The sequence below is a fragment of the Haemaphysalis longicornis genome, unplaced genomic scaffold (genome assembly GCF_048455015.1).
Source record: "Haemaphysalis longicornis isolate Haplotype H1 unplaced genomic scaffold, Haemaphysalis longicornis Haplotype H1 scaffold_1, whole genome shotgun sequence".
NCBI classification, from domain to species: domain Eukaryota; kingdom Metazoa; phylum Arthropoda; class Arachnida; order Ixodida; family Ixodidae; genus Haemaphysalis; species Haemaphysalis longicornis.
This window is the reverse complement of record NW_027526203.1, coordinates 467,202,828-467,220,396: the sequence shown is the minus strand read 5'-3', so window position 1 is coordinate 467,220,396 and position 17,569 is coordinate 467,202,828.

Here is a 17,569-nt window from a genome sequence, read left to right as displayed (position 1 = left end):
GGCGGGCGCGTCGGCGGGACGGCTTTGTCATCTGCTTTAGCGACGGTTGTTTTGGGCTTGTTTTGGTGCAGCTTCACGTTAATTGCGCGCTTCCTTCGCACGGCTTGATTAACTTGTTCGTCAGCACCTCCTGGGTAACCCGGACCCGACGAAATTAAGTGGTCGTCGCATGGGCAGTTGTTGCGGGTGTCGTTTAAAGCTTTGCTTTCCAACCACCTTCACAGAGTGGATTGGAGCCAATTTTTTTAGATGCGAAGCAGCTTATGGTCGAGCCTGTTCCCTCCGCCGTTGTGTGGGCGCCGTTGTGCGGCGTCCACACCCCCACTGCGCATGCCTGGCCAGGCACCGCTGATGATGATTGTGGCAGGATGCCCCTAGGGATTGGCCAACCAAAGAATCCATCACGAGATAGCTCCGCGTTCAACCACCGTCATCTTCCCGTAGGGGAACCCTGAGTAGTATGCGAGACATTCCTCCTCTCCTCTCCGACGCTCCTTTCCTCCTCTCCGGAATTCCTCCTCTGCTCTACGAAGCTCCTCTCCTTTCCGGGATTGCGCAACGAATGGCAACACCTGCGGCTTCGCGCTTGATAATGCCAAGCAGCTTAGGGTTAGAGAAGCGACGGTAGCCGCTGCATACTCCGCTGGGGGCGCCACTGTAGCTCCGCGGTATAAATGAAGCGCGCGCGCGCTCCGCTCCCCGCATTCTCCCCCCGCAACGCCGCGATCGAACCGAAAACTAATGTGAACTTGAGTCGACCCCATGCCTGCTTCGCATACTACTCAGGGTCCCCTTACAGGAAGATGGAGAAATTTTTTCTTTTATTTTTTGATGCTCCGTGATTTTGACGGCTTAATAATTATTTTTAATCTGCAGTTAGAAATAACTGACGGGCGCCATAGGAGAAAAATAAAGCACCTCTCATTTTCATCACGTAATCAGCTAGATTCTAATTACATTTCTGTAATCTGCAATTTGAGGATTTTATTTATTTTCACTAAAATCAGTTTGTAAGGAATCATTTTTTTTTTGTGCATGGCTGCGCATGGTATTAGAAACACGTTTAGCAGAAGTAACAGATGAACCCACACAATTCGGCGGTTCTGGTTTGACTTCGGAAATCATTCGGTCTTTTCAGTTCATCGTTCATTAGGCAGTCTCCCTTTACTGCGGCATTATGTGCAGTTACCAGATGTTCGTAAACAAATCCACCGTTGCTGTCTGGGTCTATAAAACAGACAAAAAAAAAACAGGAGGAAAGAGTATGTCAAAATATTCTCAGCCACTGATGCAGGGTTGTTTGAACTCGCCGCAGTTTTCAATTCCTGCCGCGCACCTGCACTCTCAGTCCGTCTTATCGAGGAAAAAAAGCGGAGAAAAATGGCTGGCGTGGGGAGGCTGGCGGCAACCACAGACTAGCCGACACGGGCGATGGGTATTTGTGAAGAGCGGTATTTTTTTTTTTTTTTCCTTGCAGGAAGGGAGGTACTTGCAGTTCCATTTGCAGACGTACGCCTGAAAGATAGGTACATGCATTGATAGAGAAAAGGAGATGGGAGACTACGGTGCTCCGGAAAGGTTCCCATTTAGTCCACGTAATAGTCTGGTTCCTGATTACCGACAGGCCCGCACGAACGCACTCGAGACTGGCAATCTGCCTGCGTCGTCGAACGGCGTCGCCACGCTGCCGTCCTCGAGGTTTAACTTCCGACATCCCTGCGACCCCTCCGTAATGATTAGTCGATGTGCCCTGCTGCGCAGACAACAAACAACAGCATGTGAAAGACAAAAAAAAAAGGGGGGGCGTAGGATGAGAAGAGTAAAACTGCCAGAGATAGCAGTGAGACGACCTGAGTGCCGCTTCGCGCATTATTTATACCTGCACCCCTCTGGTTGTCTATACCATTTCCACGTTTCCTCTTTCTCTCGTGAAACACCGCGCCGAGTAATTTTGTCAGGGTAATAGACCTACAAGATGGCACGAGTCTGCTGGCGACTTCATAAAAGATATTGCTTGGCGCGAATAACTCCGTGGCGCAGCTGTAGGGTTGAACTATTTCAACAGCGGTGCGCTCTTCAGGCAGGTCAGTTGCTGGGATATACTTTCGATACTATACGGCTCGTGGCGCAGACTTTCAACAAAACACCTAAAATATGTGAAATGATGCTTGTGTTCAGTGAAATAACCGACAAGTGTTAAAAGAGCCCTGTGCATACCAAGAATGATTGCGTTGAATTTGTTGAAGGATTAACTAAGATAATATTCGTAATGCCTACATAGTAAGGCGTGCAAATGAACACCAATGCAGCAGTTTCCACTAAACATTCATCGGATCACTGAAGTATGCTTAGGTACTTTCTATGTGAAAGCCTAGCGATATTTATAAAAAAACTGTGGTTGATTCCACTGCTATAGGAATCAGTAAAACATGAAAGTGAAATGTGCAGCGAAATATGCAACTGAGCATGACTTACAGGTCGGCGGCTGTTTTGTGGTGCTTGGCGAGCGACGTTCTGCTGGCGGGTCGCTTCGGCGAAGTTGTACTGGCGTCATTTCCGTGATGGATGAGACGTCAGTGAAATCTTGGGGTATCGCGGCATAAAACACTTTCGTGTTATAATGTAAAATTCGAAAACCAACAACCCGAAGTAGAACGTACTCTTTAGTACTAAAGGTTGCTTCCCCGAAAGAAGACCCTGTATGCCGGGGTTCGCCCTTTACAGGCCGCTTGCTTCGTTGTACTGGCGTCACTTCCGTGACGCATATGACGTCAGCGAAATCTTGGTGTATCCGGGAATAAAACACTTTCGTGTTAAAAACTTCTTTACCGCCACATCGTGTTTGCGCCTCTTTCTTTGCTTCTGTTCCATCGTCTCTGGCGCAAATGACTTCTCCAGGAAGACTTGCCCTGGCTGACGGGCACCTTTTATGCTAACGTAGCGTCACCTCCCGCACGGCACGCACCAGAGTAACTCTCGTTCCGCTTCTAGCAACGCACCGGAATGGAGGTAACGCGATCGGCTGCTCTGAGACTCGTGTTCAATTATCATACTAACTGAAATGCGTCTCGAAGGCGAAAGCCATTCTAAGGCGAACGCTATTTGAAATACAGAAAAGCGTACAAAAAAGTTTCTTAAAGGAAATTAGAGTGCCAGCCTGACAGCACCCGCGTGAAGAGGGAAACAGCAGTGCCAGAGGAAGGTTCCAAGAACGGCCCACGGACAGTGGACAGTTCTGCACAGGCCAGTACACGTCGCCGCGTGTGCTCGGAGCTTCATTCCACTCCACTGTGGGTGACCACGCACCAGGTCCTAGTCGCGGCGGGGAAGACCGACAAAGCACGCCAAGGCAGAAGAGGCTAGAGCAGCTCGAAATGCCGCTCGCCGAACCCCCCCCCTGGGGAGGGAGCGGCTATGGATGAGGCTGCAGTAGGGGACCAACGGCAGCAACATGAAAGTTCCGAACAAACTTCGACCGCAGATCAACAGCACGCCCAACTACGCTTACGCCTTGGCATTCTTAGGAAGTTCTAAAAATACCCCCAATTTATTATTTACTTTTCACAGCAGCGGCCATTTTCTGTACCAAACAATAACAGCCTGTTTTTCACACGATGGGGAACTTAAGATTTTCGCCTTAATTATACAACTATTATACAACAAGAACTTCGCGTGAATAAAGAAAAAAAAGAAGGCGCCATCTAAAGCTACCTCAAAGATTGCGTTATCAAAAAACATGGCACTAATGAGGAGCCTCTTGCCTGGAAAGCCGCTATGACACCTAACGTGATACGCCAGCAGCAGCCGTTAATAATTCCCTCTGGCGGCCCCTATTTAGGAGCTTATTCCACATTTTGAATAGTTAATTTGCAGCTTCAGAAAACATGTCTCGTTCGAAATGCTGTTACAAAAACTTCTTTCCTCTGTGTTTTTGAACTCTCAGTAACTTTATAACTGAAAAGGCCCAAGAAGTTAGTTATTTAATCTGCTTATCACGTAATAAATCAAAAGGGGCAAAATGCATTATAAACACCCGAACCGTTTGACCAATAATCGCTTGCTTTACACCTGCATGGAGAAGAATAATTATTCCCTCATCTTTTTATGTGGCACACTCGGTCCCATTTAAAGAAGGCAAGAGATCCAAGAGCATTGTGCACATAGAAAATGTTAAAAAATTAGGGATGAGTTACAGCAGGCGAAACGAAAGCGCACCGCCAGATTATACCTGCATTTGATGCTACTAGCATAGCACGTGAACTGTTATTTGTAATTAATTCAAAAGCTTGTTTAATCAGATTAGCTGCATCAGAATCCCAAGGAAGGGGGACACGGCGTATTCTGGCTTCGCCCGGCACGAGCAGTTTACAGGGAGGTACTTTAAGCGAAACAGGAGCTTTGGTAATGTTCCGTCGGAATAACGCAACACCCGAGTGGCACTGCCAGCACTGCCAGTCTATGTGCGATTTCCAAGCTAACGCAGGAACTTGGCACCTAGTGCTTCGCAGCCTCAGAAAATCTGAAATTGAATGACGAGAGATCATCTGGAAGCCCCTCAAAGCTCAATAAAACCTCTTACCAGCCAACCGAGCCATTATTAGCATTCCCGAAACTGTATGCTTCAATTGCGATTAAGGTATATATACACGGAGATGCATAAACTTCGATGAGAAACAGTCACCGATTTGCACTCTATAGAAATTAGTTCCATCAACCACTCGGGCACCAACAGATAATATTGCCAGTATATGATAGCAGAAGACACCTGCTATTGTCATTAAGGCAGTTTGATATCAAATTAATAATGACCTAGGACGTTCTATTAAATGTCTCTAAAGACTCCACGTATCCCTAAAAAAACAGTATACACAAGTTCCCTTTAAAGTCGGCTTCACCATGTAGACAAATCCATGGCTGGGAAGACATTGTCCTAGAAGACGTGTATACTGCCTTATGTTAACTATGAAGGCGCTAGGGCATTTTATTTATTACCTTATTAAGAGCACATCACCACGGAGTAATATGCATGCATGCTTTTTTAAGTAGGCTTCACTACTAATTACAAGTGCCTTGTGAGGAATATATTTTTAGGGGGCCGTTAAATGAATATTTCAAGACCCCAGGGCCTTCTAAAACAAGCATATCCTTATTTGGTGTAAGTGTAACACATCTTCAGCTTCGGACGGACACACGGCTTTCCTCATTGGGTACAGATAAAAATGCTTCAACGTGTAAAGGAAAGTCGACGGTTTTATTCATTACCGGGCTCATGTAGTTCGAGCTTGAGTAATGAGGGAACTGACGGCTTCAGTATGGTTTTAAATTACTAGAAGAAGCGTTTTGCTGTTGTTACCATCTTTCTGTTGTTGTTACTGAGGTTACAGCGTATACTTCGTGCGCCACAGCAGCAGACGGTAGCGCGGAAGCGATGACAGCGGTAAAAGTGAAGTTAAGGCTGTACTAACGCCTCCTTTACGCGAGAGCGCACGAAACGGGATGATGGGCGCTGCCATGCGCTGTTCTAATTACGGCTTTTAGGTGGACCAGAGATTATTAACAGTACTAGGTACCCATAAAAGCCGACTTCCTGCGCTTATCCCGCTGATGCGATAACTTTAATTCAGCTAACGAGTTTGAGCTTAATGTGCATAATCACCAAAGCTTTATAGCTTCCTCAAATCAGGGACAGCCTTTATTCTGAGACAAAAACACAAAATCTCACATTGTATGATTGTACGTTTTTTCCCCTTAGAAGCAGCATTAACGTTTATTTGACTCATATACCATGTCGCAGCATCAGCAACACCTCAACTAAGCACGTGTACCGAGCAACACGTGCGGGAAAGCGATCAAAAACCGATAAGCCGAACTGATACAACCTAACAGCTCCACGCTACGGAAATAACCGCCGAGGGGCGCAAAAAGGCGAATTCTTAAAACCAGGGCAGGAGTCGCATTCACAGAGGATCTCCCCTCCAAATGAATAACATACTTCCAGTGAGAAAGGAAGGTCATGGCTACATCAGGAAAGGGGGCAATTTGCCATAACGGGCAACAGGAAAGTGTCGTGCACAACGTGCCGGCTAGGCGCTAAGCACAACGCACATCCCCTGCTCTGGGACTGCGCAAGGGTTCAGGAGAAGAAAAAGAATGCAGGGAAAACACCGTCTCTTTATGTATACAAGATTGCGTCTGTCATCTAGCCGTGCAAGTCAAGCAAGTCCTCGTGGAACTACGTTCTTGCGAGCGAAGTCTCTCTACGTACGTGAAGACCTCCATCACCCTACCCATGTAACGTACAGTTAGCGCCCTACGGTAGACGATCGAATGAGCGAAGGGATGGTAGCCATAAACGATCACAAAGTTAAGGCACTGCAGGCCGAAGCTGAATCATTGAAAGGCAACTACATCAAAAGCGACTCGACAATTTAGAGTACAGATACTGACGCCGCAATTTCGTTATTTTTTGTCTTCCCCGGGCACTATCGGGAAAACACCGTGCAAAAAAAAAAACAAAAAAAAAAAACGCGTGAGCAACTGTTAGAGCCCAGCGGGGTTGTTAACTCCGTTGAAAAAGGGCACATAATTGTGGGGAGGGAGAAAGGTACGACAAAGCACTACCTGTAGTCTTGAACTTGTTTTACTGCAACGAGAAGCTCAAAGTGTTAAAAGCTGCCACAAACTAAAAGGAAAAACAAATGCGGTAGACCACGACTTTTGTGGGCGAACTTTAGCGAAGTGCAGAAAACTCTGGGTTGCAGTGGTTTCCAAGCTGTAGGTCGCGAAGTATCTCTTCATTACGATAAGCTATGAGTGAACGAATGTTTATATGAATGGGACGAGAAGAAGGAATTGAGCGAAATGTACTCGCTTCCAACGCGATCGTGAGGACTTACTCGATTGCCAATGATTACGTGTTGTTCTCATCGATATGAGGAACTCTCAATGAATCTCACGAGCTTGAGGAAATCAAATTTTCAAATGATCCCTCTATTAATAGCAAGTACAGAAACGTGGCTATCACCAGACATCCTTGATTATGAAGTGCATTCCGGAACTGATATTTTAGTTTAATGTTATCGAGGCTGCCGACGAAAGAGAGTTGACTTCGTAGCCAAAACGAAAACCGCTTGCGTTACTATGGATGAAATAGCTAACGATGACAGTGTGGGCTGTCTAATCGATTATTGTTGGAACTCGGCTCCCTTAGAACCCCCTCCTGGCCTGAGTCATTTTTTGAAAAACATTCACTCTCACATACAGCAAAAGTACAATCTTAATCAAAAAGTCATAGTGGGAGACTTGAACCTATCATAAATTGATTTCTACACTCTCCATTCGGGTTGGGCGTACGCTAGGAACTGTTAACTTGTGGCTTAAATTGAGACGGAACTGAAACCTCACGTTAAACAGAGAGTTACTCAAAGCACTGAAAACGTATTAAATTAGATGCGACGCTGAGAGCATCTCTTGTCGGCGGCCCTGTACTTCCTGCGTGCGTCCGTTGTTGTTGTCCGCGTGCGTCCGTTGTTGTTGTCCGCAGCCACTCTCCCCCTCTCCTCTCCGATAGCGAACACTCTCTCGCCAGGGGCACTGTATTGGATTCGATTGCATTGGCTTGGATTGGCCTGGCTTGGCTTGGCTTGACTTGTATTGGGTTGGATTTGGATTGGATTGGATTAAAGTGGATTGTGTTCAATTGTGTTGTGTCATAGCCGCGGCACTCTCTCTCTCTCCGCAATCTCCTCTCCTTCGGGCGCGCTGCGCATATAACCGGTGTGCCGCTCTCCGGCTGCCTTTCGGTCGACGGTTGCTCTCCGCTTGCGCTTGAACCCTCTTCAGCGTCGCATCACACCAGGGTTCCCGCGAGGGGAGGTGGGCGTAATTTTTTCTTTTTTATATTTGTTGCAGATTTTCCAGATAGCACTAAGGCCAGTGTTTATGATGGCATCTCTGATCATAAGCTTGTTTTACTTACCGCAAATTTACACCCGGTCAGAATGAATCGCGTGAGGAAATATTGCCTTTCCCGTTTTACTATATTCACCTGAAATGATCACTATATAGAATATGAATTCATTTGATATGCGCTTCATTAATTTTGAGGTGGGAGGGGGCACATAAACTTTTTAGAATACCTTTAGAAACGTTGTTGCAACATGTCTTCATAAAATCTTGCCAAATTGAAAGAAAACGGTGGCAGCGCAATTCATGGCTAACTGGGGACATTGTGAATTTGCATGAAAATGCGGAGCTCGATGGGAGCCACGTTTGGTGCTCTACTTAAACGGTCCGCTGCTCAGTCTCTATAGGTGCGCTCCGTAACGTCGACCATTCCAGTGTAGCGCTAGCCGAACACCGGAGGCAGGAGTGAAAAGCAGGCAGGGCACCAGTGCTCGTTCATGCCCAGCTCACGGACCAGGCGTCCTGTGCCTTGTGTAATTGCACGCACCAAATGGCACCCCGAAAACTTGCACAAGAATATATTCGTTTGACTCACTTTAACAATGGCGATCTCATGCCCTCTAATTTACAATCCTTTAACGAGGCTAGGGAAATCAGTGCTTGCTCAGTCCCTATTATGCCGCTACTTTATTCGCAGCGGCGGATTGCACAGTCCGACGGGAGGGAAACTGCCTTCCCAACCGTGTTCAAGGGTGCGCGGAATCGTGTCGAAACCCAGGCCATCTTGTTAGGTGCGGCAGTGTGAAGCAACCTTCGGTCTTTGTACTAGCTCCGTAACGAAAACCGTGATGATACTGGATAAGCAGTAGTACCTCGCCTACGATCAAAGGTGCCTAGAGACGGCCTTTTCCTCAGCGCCGGGAGAAGCATGAAAGCATCTGGCCAGACAAGGATCGTGTGCTCCTCAGCATACCAAATAAACTGAGACGATGCGGGAGTTTTCCGCGAAAGAACGACCCCTTAACGCTTCATTTTACGTGCACAAAATAAAAGAAACAAAAGCGGTCTCCAGTTAACCCCCTGTGTGACAGTAGTGGCTCAGAATTAGCAACAGTAGCTTGAAACAGCGTATCCAAACAAAAAGCGTGACGTACCGCCGAGCGGAGTCAATGGCTGTGCGTATCTCAGAGCGCAAGGGCCGTGACAACTGCCACTAGGTTGTGTTGTTCTCAGCTTACCAGCTTGTAGCATCCCCAGCGCTTTGACGCACGAGGAATGAGGGAAAGTTCCAGGCCTTATCGCCTTCGGCACCCTATTTAGGGCCCCTTGAAAATTCGCAGTTTGAGCGAGGTTGGGGATGAATGAAAAATGCGTCTTTTGTAGACAAGAATGCGATCAGTTGTTAGTAACATTTTCAACGTGATATGTCAAAGAAAAGCGAGTAGTTATATGATTTAGAGGTTTCAAGGCTTTTGCTGTCAAGAGAATGAGAGCGTGCATTAGTAGAGGGAGAGACAGAGACCAAACTTTATTTATTACTCTGGCATTAGTTAGGGCGGTGGCAGCGGCCCAAAAGGCCACCGCTACGTGCAGTGCCTGCGACGTCTCCAATACTTGATCCGAGATGTCGTGTCGGACTGGGCCTGGACCTGCTGCTGGAGGTGGTGCCCTTGCCCGAGCGCTGTGCCCTGCTGTGCGACTTACTCCTTGGTGCGACTCCCGTGTGGCCCTGGCGCGTCTACGGGACGGCGACTCGTTGGTGCGGGGCATCCGGGAGAAAGTGGCGCAGATGGCGGACCGGGGCACTCGGCTGTGCCTGCAGTGGGTCCCCGCCCACATCGGGCTGGACGGAAACGAGCGGGCGGACGAGCTGGCCGCCGGGGCACACGCGCTGCCTCCCTCGGACATGGTGGCCCAGGCGGCAGCGGACGACGCCCACCTGCTCATCCAGCGACACCTCCGCACCAGGCATCCAGACCCGCGGCTGCGGGTCGGAGGGGGTCTGCCGCCTGTGCGGGCATCCCGCCTGCCTCGTCGACTGCGCTCGGCCGTCCTGCGCCTCCGCGGGGGGGCCGCGTGGACGGCAGAGCAGGAGCACCGATGGGCGGGTGGTCAGTCCCGCCTGCACTCACTGCCGAGCTTCTGGCCGTGCTCCGAGGGGTGCGGCCACTCTATGAACTGCTTTGGCCCCCAGGAAGTGCCAGGGAGCGGGACAAAGTGCTCGAAGCCCTGGGAGCATACCTGGGGGCCTCGGGGCTACACAATGCACTAAGCTACAACTGTACGTAACTGCCCGGGTCGCAGTGGTGTAGAATCCCTGTTTGTGTGTGTGTGTGTGTGTGTGTGTGTGTGTGTGTGTGTGTGTGTGTGTGTGTGTGTGTGTGTGTGTGTGTGTGTGCGTGCGTTGGTGCGCGTGTGCGTGCGTGTGCGTGCGTGTGCGTGTGCGTGTGCGTGTGAGTGTGCGTGCGTGTGTGTGTGTGTGTGTGTGTGTGTGTGTGTGTGTGTGTGTGTGTGTGTGTGTGTGTGTGTGTGTGTGTGTGTGTGTGTGTGTGTGTGTGTGCAGGCGTCCCTTTTGCTACTCCTTCGTGTCCCGTATTTTTATATTTCTTTATATGTCTAGTGTTTCGTATTTATATTTTTGTTTTCTTTCACCTAACGTTGTATATATATTATTATTGCCCATGCGTTATATATTTATGTTAGCTCTCTACCCTATCCCCCTATTCCTATGTACTCTTTCCTCCCTATCCCACCTCCCCTACATCAGCAGGCGTTCCGGTGTCCGCCCCTAGGCGAGACAATTTACACCTGTTGGTGGACCTTCCTTTCTTTCTTTTGTGCAATAAATACATACATACATACATGTCGAGGGTCCCCGGGGCCTGCTATCAAAGGGAGTAGGGGGGGGGGGTATGGAGGAGCTGTACACTCACAAAGGAAATGATAGTGATTGTCCAGAGCCCCCCATGCAGAGCAATCAGGGGAGGTAAAAATTGGTGGAGGGGGGGGGGGGGGGACAAGTTGACCGTGATGGGGGAGTATGCAGAACCCGCCACATGTGAGCTGCAGCGGGGGTGAGGGTGGGGTAGGGGGGGGGGATGCAGAGTTAGGCGGAGGATGCGGTGGTGCAGGATAATGTCCCTGTAAGTTAAAAATGGTTCAGAAGCCACTAGTTTTGAGGCCCCGTGAGCAGCCGTAAAAGAAGCGGGAGCCCGGAGAGTGTTTTGTAACTACACTGTGTCAAAATGTCAAATATTTCGGAGGTGGGCAAGAAACAACTTGATGATTTTCGGAGGCAGTTTAGGCTGGAAGTTCGGACCATAAAGGATAGTGTGAAGTTTTCCTCAGACACAGTTGATAACGTGGCGGAAATCATGAAGGACATGAAGGAAAGGAGGCTTGACATGAAAAAGCTTGTGAAAAAAAACATGGAACTTGAGATCGAAAACCAGCAGCTCCACCAACGTGTAGATGAACTGGAGCAGTAGCAAAGACTAAATAACCTGGAAATAAAGGGGCGTCCAAATGACTGCAACGAAACAACAGTCATAAAGGAAATCGGGAACAAACTGGGCGAAACACTTGATGAAAAAGACATCGATGTGTGCCACAAGGTGAAAATTCCGAACTCCGTGGAAAAAACCGTGATTGTTCGGTTCACTCGCCGCTCCAAGCGAAATGTCGTTTTAGCGAAAACACGAAAAGCCAGACTAACTACGGAATCCCCTGGTTTCGACGGCCCAAGCAAAGCTGTTTACATAAATGAACACCTTACTGCGAAAAACAAGCGGTTACTGGGCGCAGGTGTAGCACGAAAGAAGGCTATCGGATGGAAATTCGTTCGGACGAGAGACGGAAAGGTTCTTGCCCGACGAGGTGAATCAGCACCTATCATGCACATTACGTCATTGAGTGACGTCGAACGCATGATGCCGGGAACTGAATACGTGCGAAAATGGGGTGCAACCTTCCGTCCTGCCAAGAGTAAAAACTGATACCGCCATGTCCCTGAAAGCGTTTTACCTCTTTCTTTTGCTTGTCTATCTAAGGGGGGGGGGGGGGGGGGGTTACGACTTGTAACTTGTTTTTCGGGTTCACTGTTATCTGTAGTCCGATCCCGGAAATGACTGCGTTAACCGTTCATAGCTTCATGTCTTTAAATGCCTCTAGCTGGTTTATAGGGTTCCTAAAGAAGGCAGACACTAGTGTCACTAAATAAGGTTTTTTTAGTGACACTAGCAGACACAATACACTGGCTGAAATTTCGAATGAGCCACATTGTATTTCCCATTTGTAATTTGCTGGTAGTTACAGTATCTAGATAAAATGAAACATGCTTTTGACACCAGCTTATCTAAACAAAACTATTTGTTCAAAGAAACAAACTGTATCTTGCATTCACTTGAATGCTCAATCCGCCCGCAACAAAGAGGAAAGCTTGACGGCTCTGTTAACTAGCTTCGATTTCTGCTTCGACGTAGCCAGGGTGACTGAAACTTGATATCGCAATGAAGACGAGGTACTTAATATACCTGGCTATGTGTCCTATTTTTTAAACCGTTCTGATAAAAGAGGGGGTGGAATTATGCTGCTGGCCAATAAAACATTTCAATGTCAACTTATCGATTCCTTTACGCAAATAACAGATGATTTTGAAGTTCTGACTGTGAAAAGTAGCAACGCGACTTTTTCTGTTCTGTACCGTCCACGAGGGGGAAACGTACGTAGTTTTCTCTCTTTTTTTGATACATACCTGGCTTGGTCTAATGATAATAATTCAACTATGGTTTTGGGTGGCGATTTAAATATAGACCTTTTGAGCGTGACCTCACAACGTGCCGAGCTCCTCACTGTATTAGAAGCAAATGCTTTCACGAATGGTATAAAGACTCCTGCTCGCATACTAATTGATCTCTTTATTACTAACAAGAACAACATACCACTTTGCTCAGGGGTACTAGGCGCTCACATAAGTGATCATCTACCTGTTTGTTTTTTCATGAGTAGCACTAGTTTACAAATCCAAACATCAAAAAAGCTCGTAATCAAATATCGCAATATCAACAATATAACAATGCAGCAGTTTTCTAGTGCATTGTCAAACGCAATTTGGGGTGCAATTTTTCGTTCTGAACATCCCGATGATGCGTACGAGATATTTATTGAGAATTTCAAGAGCATATATGACAAAGGCTTTCCATATAAAACAAAACATAAACCTGGTAAGGCACGTGAACCCTGGATCACTAGTGACTGCTTAAAAGCGATAAAGGGAAAAAATGTTCTTTACCAAATTTTCTTAAGAACTAGAAATGCAGAAGATTTACAAAATTTTAAACAACATAGAAATAAAACAAACAGCCTCTTGCGTAAAAGTAGAAATTGGTATTTTGAGAATTTGTTTAGCACTGATGGAGCACAAAGCTCTGAAATAATTTGGAAGCACCTAAATGCTTTACTGAAACCGCAATCTGGTCTAAATTCGGGTCCAATTGAAATAGTTGCGAAAGGCCAAACACTAGCCGGCGAAGAACTTGCTAATACATTTAATGACTATTTTGTATCCATTACAAATTGCACCCACGACCCAAATTGTACACGCTTTAATTTTAGGCCTAGGTTACGAGTAAGTGCATTTTTATATCCATACAAAGCTGTAGAAATTCGAGAAACAATGCTCTCTTTTTTTAAAAAACAGCAACAGCTGCGACATAGAAGGCTTGTCAATTAAACCAATTAAAACACTATTGACACTACAGTGGTGTTTTATAATACTAATAAATCAAATATTTTCACCGGGAAAATGCCCCAAAAGAATCCAATTAGCAAGAGTATCCGTAATTTTCAAGGGTGGCGATATAAGCATAATGTCAAATTGCCGATATTTTCGAAAGTCGTTGAAAAATTGATACACAAACGAATGACAGCCTTCATGACCATACATACCATTATGACACCTTGCCCGGTTTTGTTTATAAAAAATCGTTCTACTGAAAGCGCTTTATTGCTCCAAAAGGAAATAATTCTGAACTCTTCTGAGCAGGAATCCTACATGCTTGTAATTTTTGTGGACTATTCAAAAGCATTCGGTAGAATAAATCATAGAACCCTTGCCGAAAAACTTGAACACTATGGTTTTCGTAGACAATTTCTCCAGCTTTTAAACAGCTATTTGAATGACCGCAAGCAGCAAGTAATAATAGATTGTTCCAAATCAACGTTTCTTTCATTATGGGGGGTATACCACAAGGAAGTATTCTTGGACCGTTATTATTTAATATATATGTCAATGATATCGCATATATTGATGAATGCTGTCGTTTTGTTATGTACGCTGATGATATCAGTCTTTATTTTTCTGAGAACACAATAACGGAACTTGAAACAAAGGCAAACAAGGTACTAGGATTATTGAATTCATGGAGCTTAACAAATTTTCTAAGCATAAACGTGTCTAAAACCAAAGCAGTTCTTTTTCGCCCCAGAAATAAAAAGGTTGATCTGTCGTTATCCTTAACCCTTGGTACATGTAACATCGAACTAGTTTCAACGGTAAAACATCTAGGTATAATTGTTAATGAATGCATGTCATGGAATCCGCATGTTGAAAGTGTGTGCTGTAGGCTTGCCCGTACGGTTGGTGTATTGTCCCGCTTGCGTAGTGTCCTACCCCAAAATGTAAAAATTTTGATCTATAATTCACTTTTTCTGCATACGTTAAGCTATTGTTTTTCTTGTATGGGGTACACGACCACGACAAATATAAATAAAATTCCCATCCTTCAAAAAAAAAACTTGTTAGAGCTCTTTAAATGTTCGTTACAACGCACATACTGGGCCAATTTTTCACAACCTTAAACTACTTCCGGGGCAAAATTTATATGAATAATTATTACTTACGTGCCACAATAATAGCATTAAAAAGAATGATTCTTTTTTGAGACATTGCTGCTCTAACAGTTCGGGTAAGCACTTATGACACACGCTGTTCAGACATTTGTAAAATATCATATATACGAACAGACTACGACAGACAAATGCTTAGATTTAATTTACCTGTTATACTAAATTCATCGCCGATTTAACCATGTATATTTCCTGTTACCTTGGCACTCCTTGGCTTTTGTATCGTGACATGATTTCGATGTTATTCTTGTTCCTTTACGCTGGTTTAATTTTGTGGCACATGTATTTACCACACCTATTGTACATGTCTTTGTATGTGATATTATAATCGTGATGCTGTGCTTTATTTCTGGTTTATATAATTTTAGGACACATGTATCTCCCATAATGCTGCTGTAACTCTATACGGGGCACAGGCCTTTGTCAAGCCCTAAAAACAAAAGAAAAAAAAAGAAAAAAAGGCTTTTTGTCTGTGCCCCTCAACATAGCATCGCTATGTGGAAATATACATTGACGTGACTTGACTTGGAGCTCGAGCATAGCCTTGTACCGCCTCATTAACGTCCATGCCAGTGTGGGCCGGAGTCCACTCCAACGCCACTGGGTCGGAGCAATACCTTCCAGACTGCAAACCGGAGGACTACTGACGCCACAGAGTGCTCACGTCGTGGGGTGGCGGTGGATGCTGCAACTGCGCTTGGAGGCAGCGGCGAAGAGGCAGGAGGCGAGGCGGTGATGCGTCGCGCGCGGAAGCACACGCTGAAAAATTTTTCCTCCGCCTGTTTTCATGGTTCTAAACCAGATGGAGCCACAATATTACAACAAAAAATATTTTTTCTGATTTTAAGATATTTGAATAAGACAGTAAAGCAATTCTCACTGCGGGTGTACAAGCATTGTTCATATGACACTTATATTTTAACAAAATAATTTTATGCAGCTGGAAAACGTTGTAGTGAGAGCTCACTATATTTTACTGTGGATTACAAGTAGTGCTGCAGCCCACCGTGCAGGTCAGGTCGTTGCTGGCGCACGTGAGTGCACGTTATGCTGTTTTTTTATGGCGCCATTTTGCCGCAGGGCATAGGTAACAGGAAAACGATGGACAAAACAGGACAGGGGTACGACACAGAAGGAAAGCAAAAACACAGCCAGACACACACACACACACACACACACATACACACACACACACACGCACGCGCACACACACACACACACACACACACACACACACACACACACACACACACACACACACACACACACACACACACACACACACACACACACACACACACACACACACACACACACACACACACACACACACACACACACACACAAAGTTTCGGAAATGAATTCCAACAGTTTCTTGTAAAGTGGGCCGTGCGTCCACCGATGAATATTGGGAGGGCGGCCTGGGCGATGTCCTGTATGCCCCATGTGTCGAGCTCGGCCTGGTTGAAGCCCTGGACACGTCCCCAGCAGGTGTTCCAATGTCGCCTCAGCAAACAGGGGCAGGGAAGTAGGGGCAGGTCGGGAAGGGATCCGCAAGACTAGGAGTCCACGTTGCTCGCACAGCAGGCGTCAGTGCGACGACCAGGCGGATTCTCCGAAGCACGACCTCTTCACGGCGGGTTAAGCCGCCAGGAAGGTCAGATCCACGCGGAGGGAGAAGGGCACGCGTAGAGCGCCGAAGAATATCTTTCTTGATGAGTAGGCTGTCTTCCAGTGAGAGCTGCAGAAACGGGAGTGGGTACACCACTTGCTGCGGGTGAGCGCCCGAGTCGGGAAAGCATGCGTGGTCGTGCTCCTGCGGGTCCAGAGGACGCGAACAGGGCAGGGGAATGATTGGGGTATCTGATGCACCTCACATGTAATGCCAAGTGTACTGTTTACGCGCCGGAGCTCTCGAGCAGCCTGGGTGGAATCGGTGTATAATACCAAGCGTGGTGGTGGGGCAGCGCAGAGCTCAGAAGCTAAAGCACACAGGCCACCACGAATGGCAACCAGCTCTTCCAACACAGAAGGAAGAGGCGCCTCCGTGAAATACGTGCATGTCTGATTGATGAATGGCATATTGGGGCAGACAAGGCTTGTGTGGAGGATGCCGTCGTCTACCCCTGCGTCCACATGTGCCTAAAGGCCCTCTGACGTGTCAAGAGGGAGCGGTGGGTTGGCTTGCTTCTCTTGGTGGTGAATGCTTTTTATGCCCCTTAGAGGCTGGTTGTCTGTAGCTTGAGGTCGCTTCCATGGAGGGGGCTCCGCTGAGCGAGGTAGCAGAGGCGAAGCACGATAATCGTAGTGATTTCGTGGCTTTCGTGGTAGAGTGGATTTTGTGATTTAATGGTGATTATCAGCCGTGTTGGGGCGATGGTTGGAACGTGAAGTTTGAAGCAACACCCTCTTGAGTTCGCCATGCCGATGAACTGTTGTGTGCCTAGTGCCGTGGCAATTACGACTCGACATGAAAGGTGCGGGTTTGCCGATTTCCACACTACTTTATAAGAACTATGCCGGAAATGGGTGCGCGCTATGCTGCGAGAGAAATTCACTCCTACACAGTATTCCAAGGTGAGTTATCCTACAGAATTTTCTTTGTGCTTCATATTGCAATTAAAAGTACACAACGTTTCTTCTTCAAATAGCTCATAATACTAAAAGTATATGCAGCACTCACTCAAAATAAGGTTGAAGTTAAAGTGCGAATCCTTTTCATAGGTTTGCGAGCTGCGCTTCCCAATCGAAGACATAA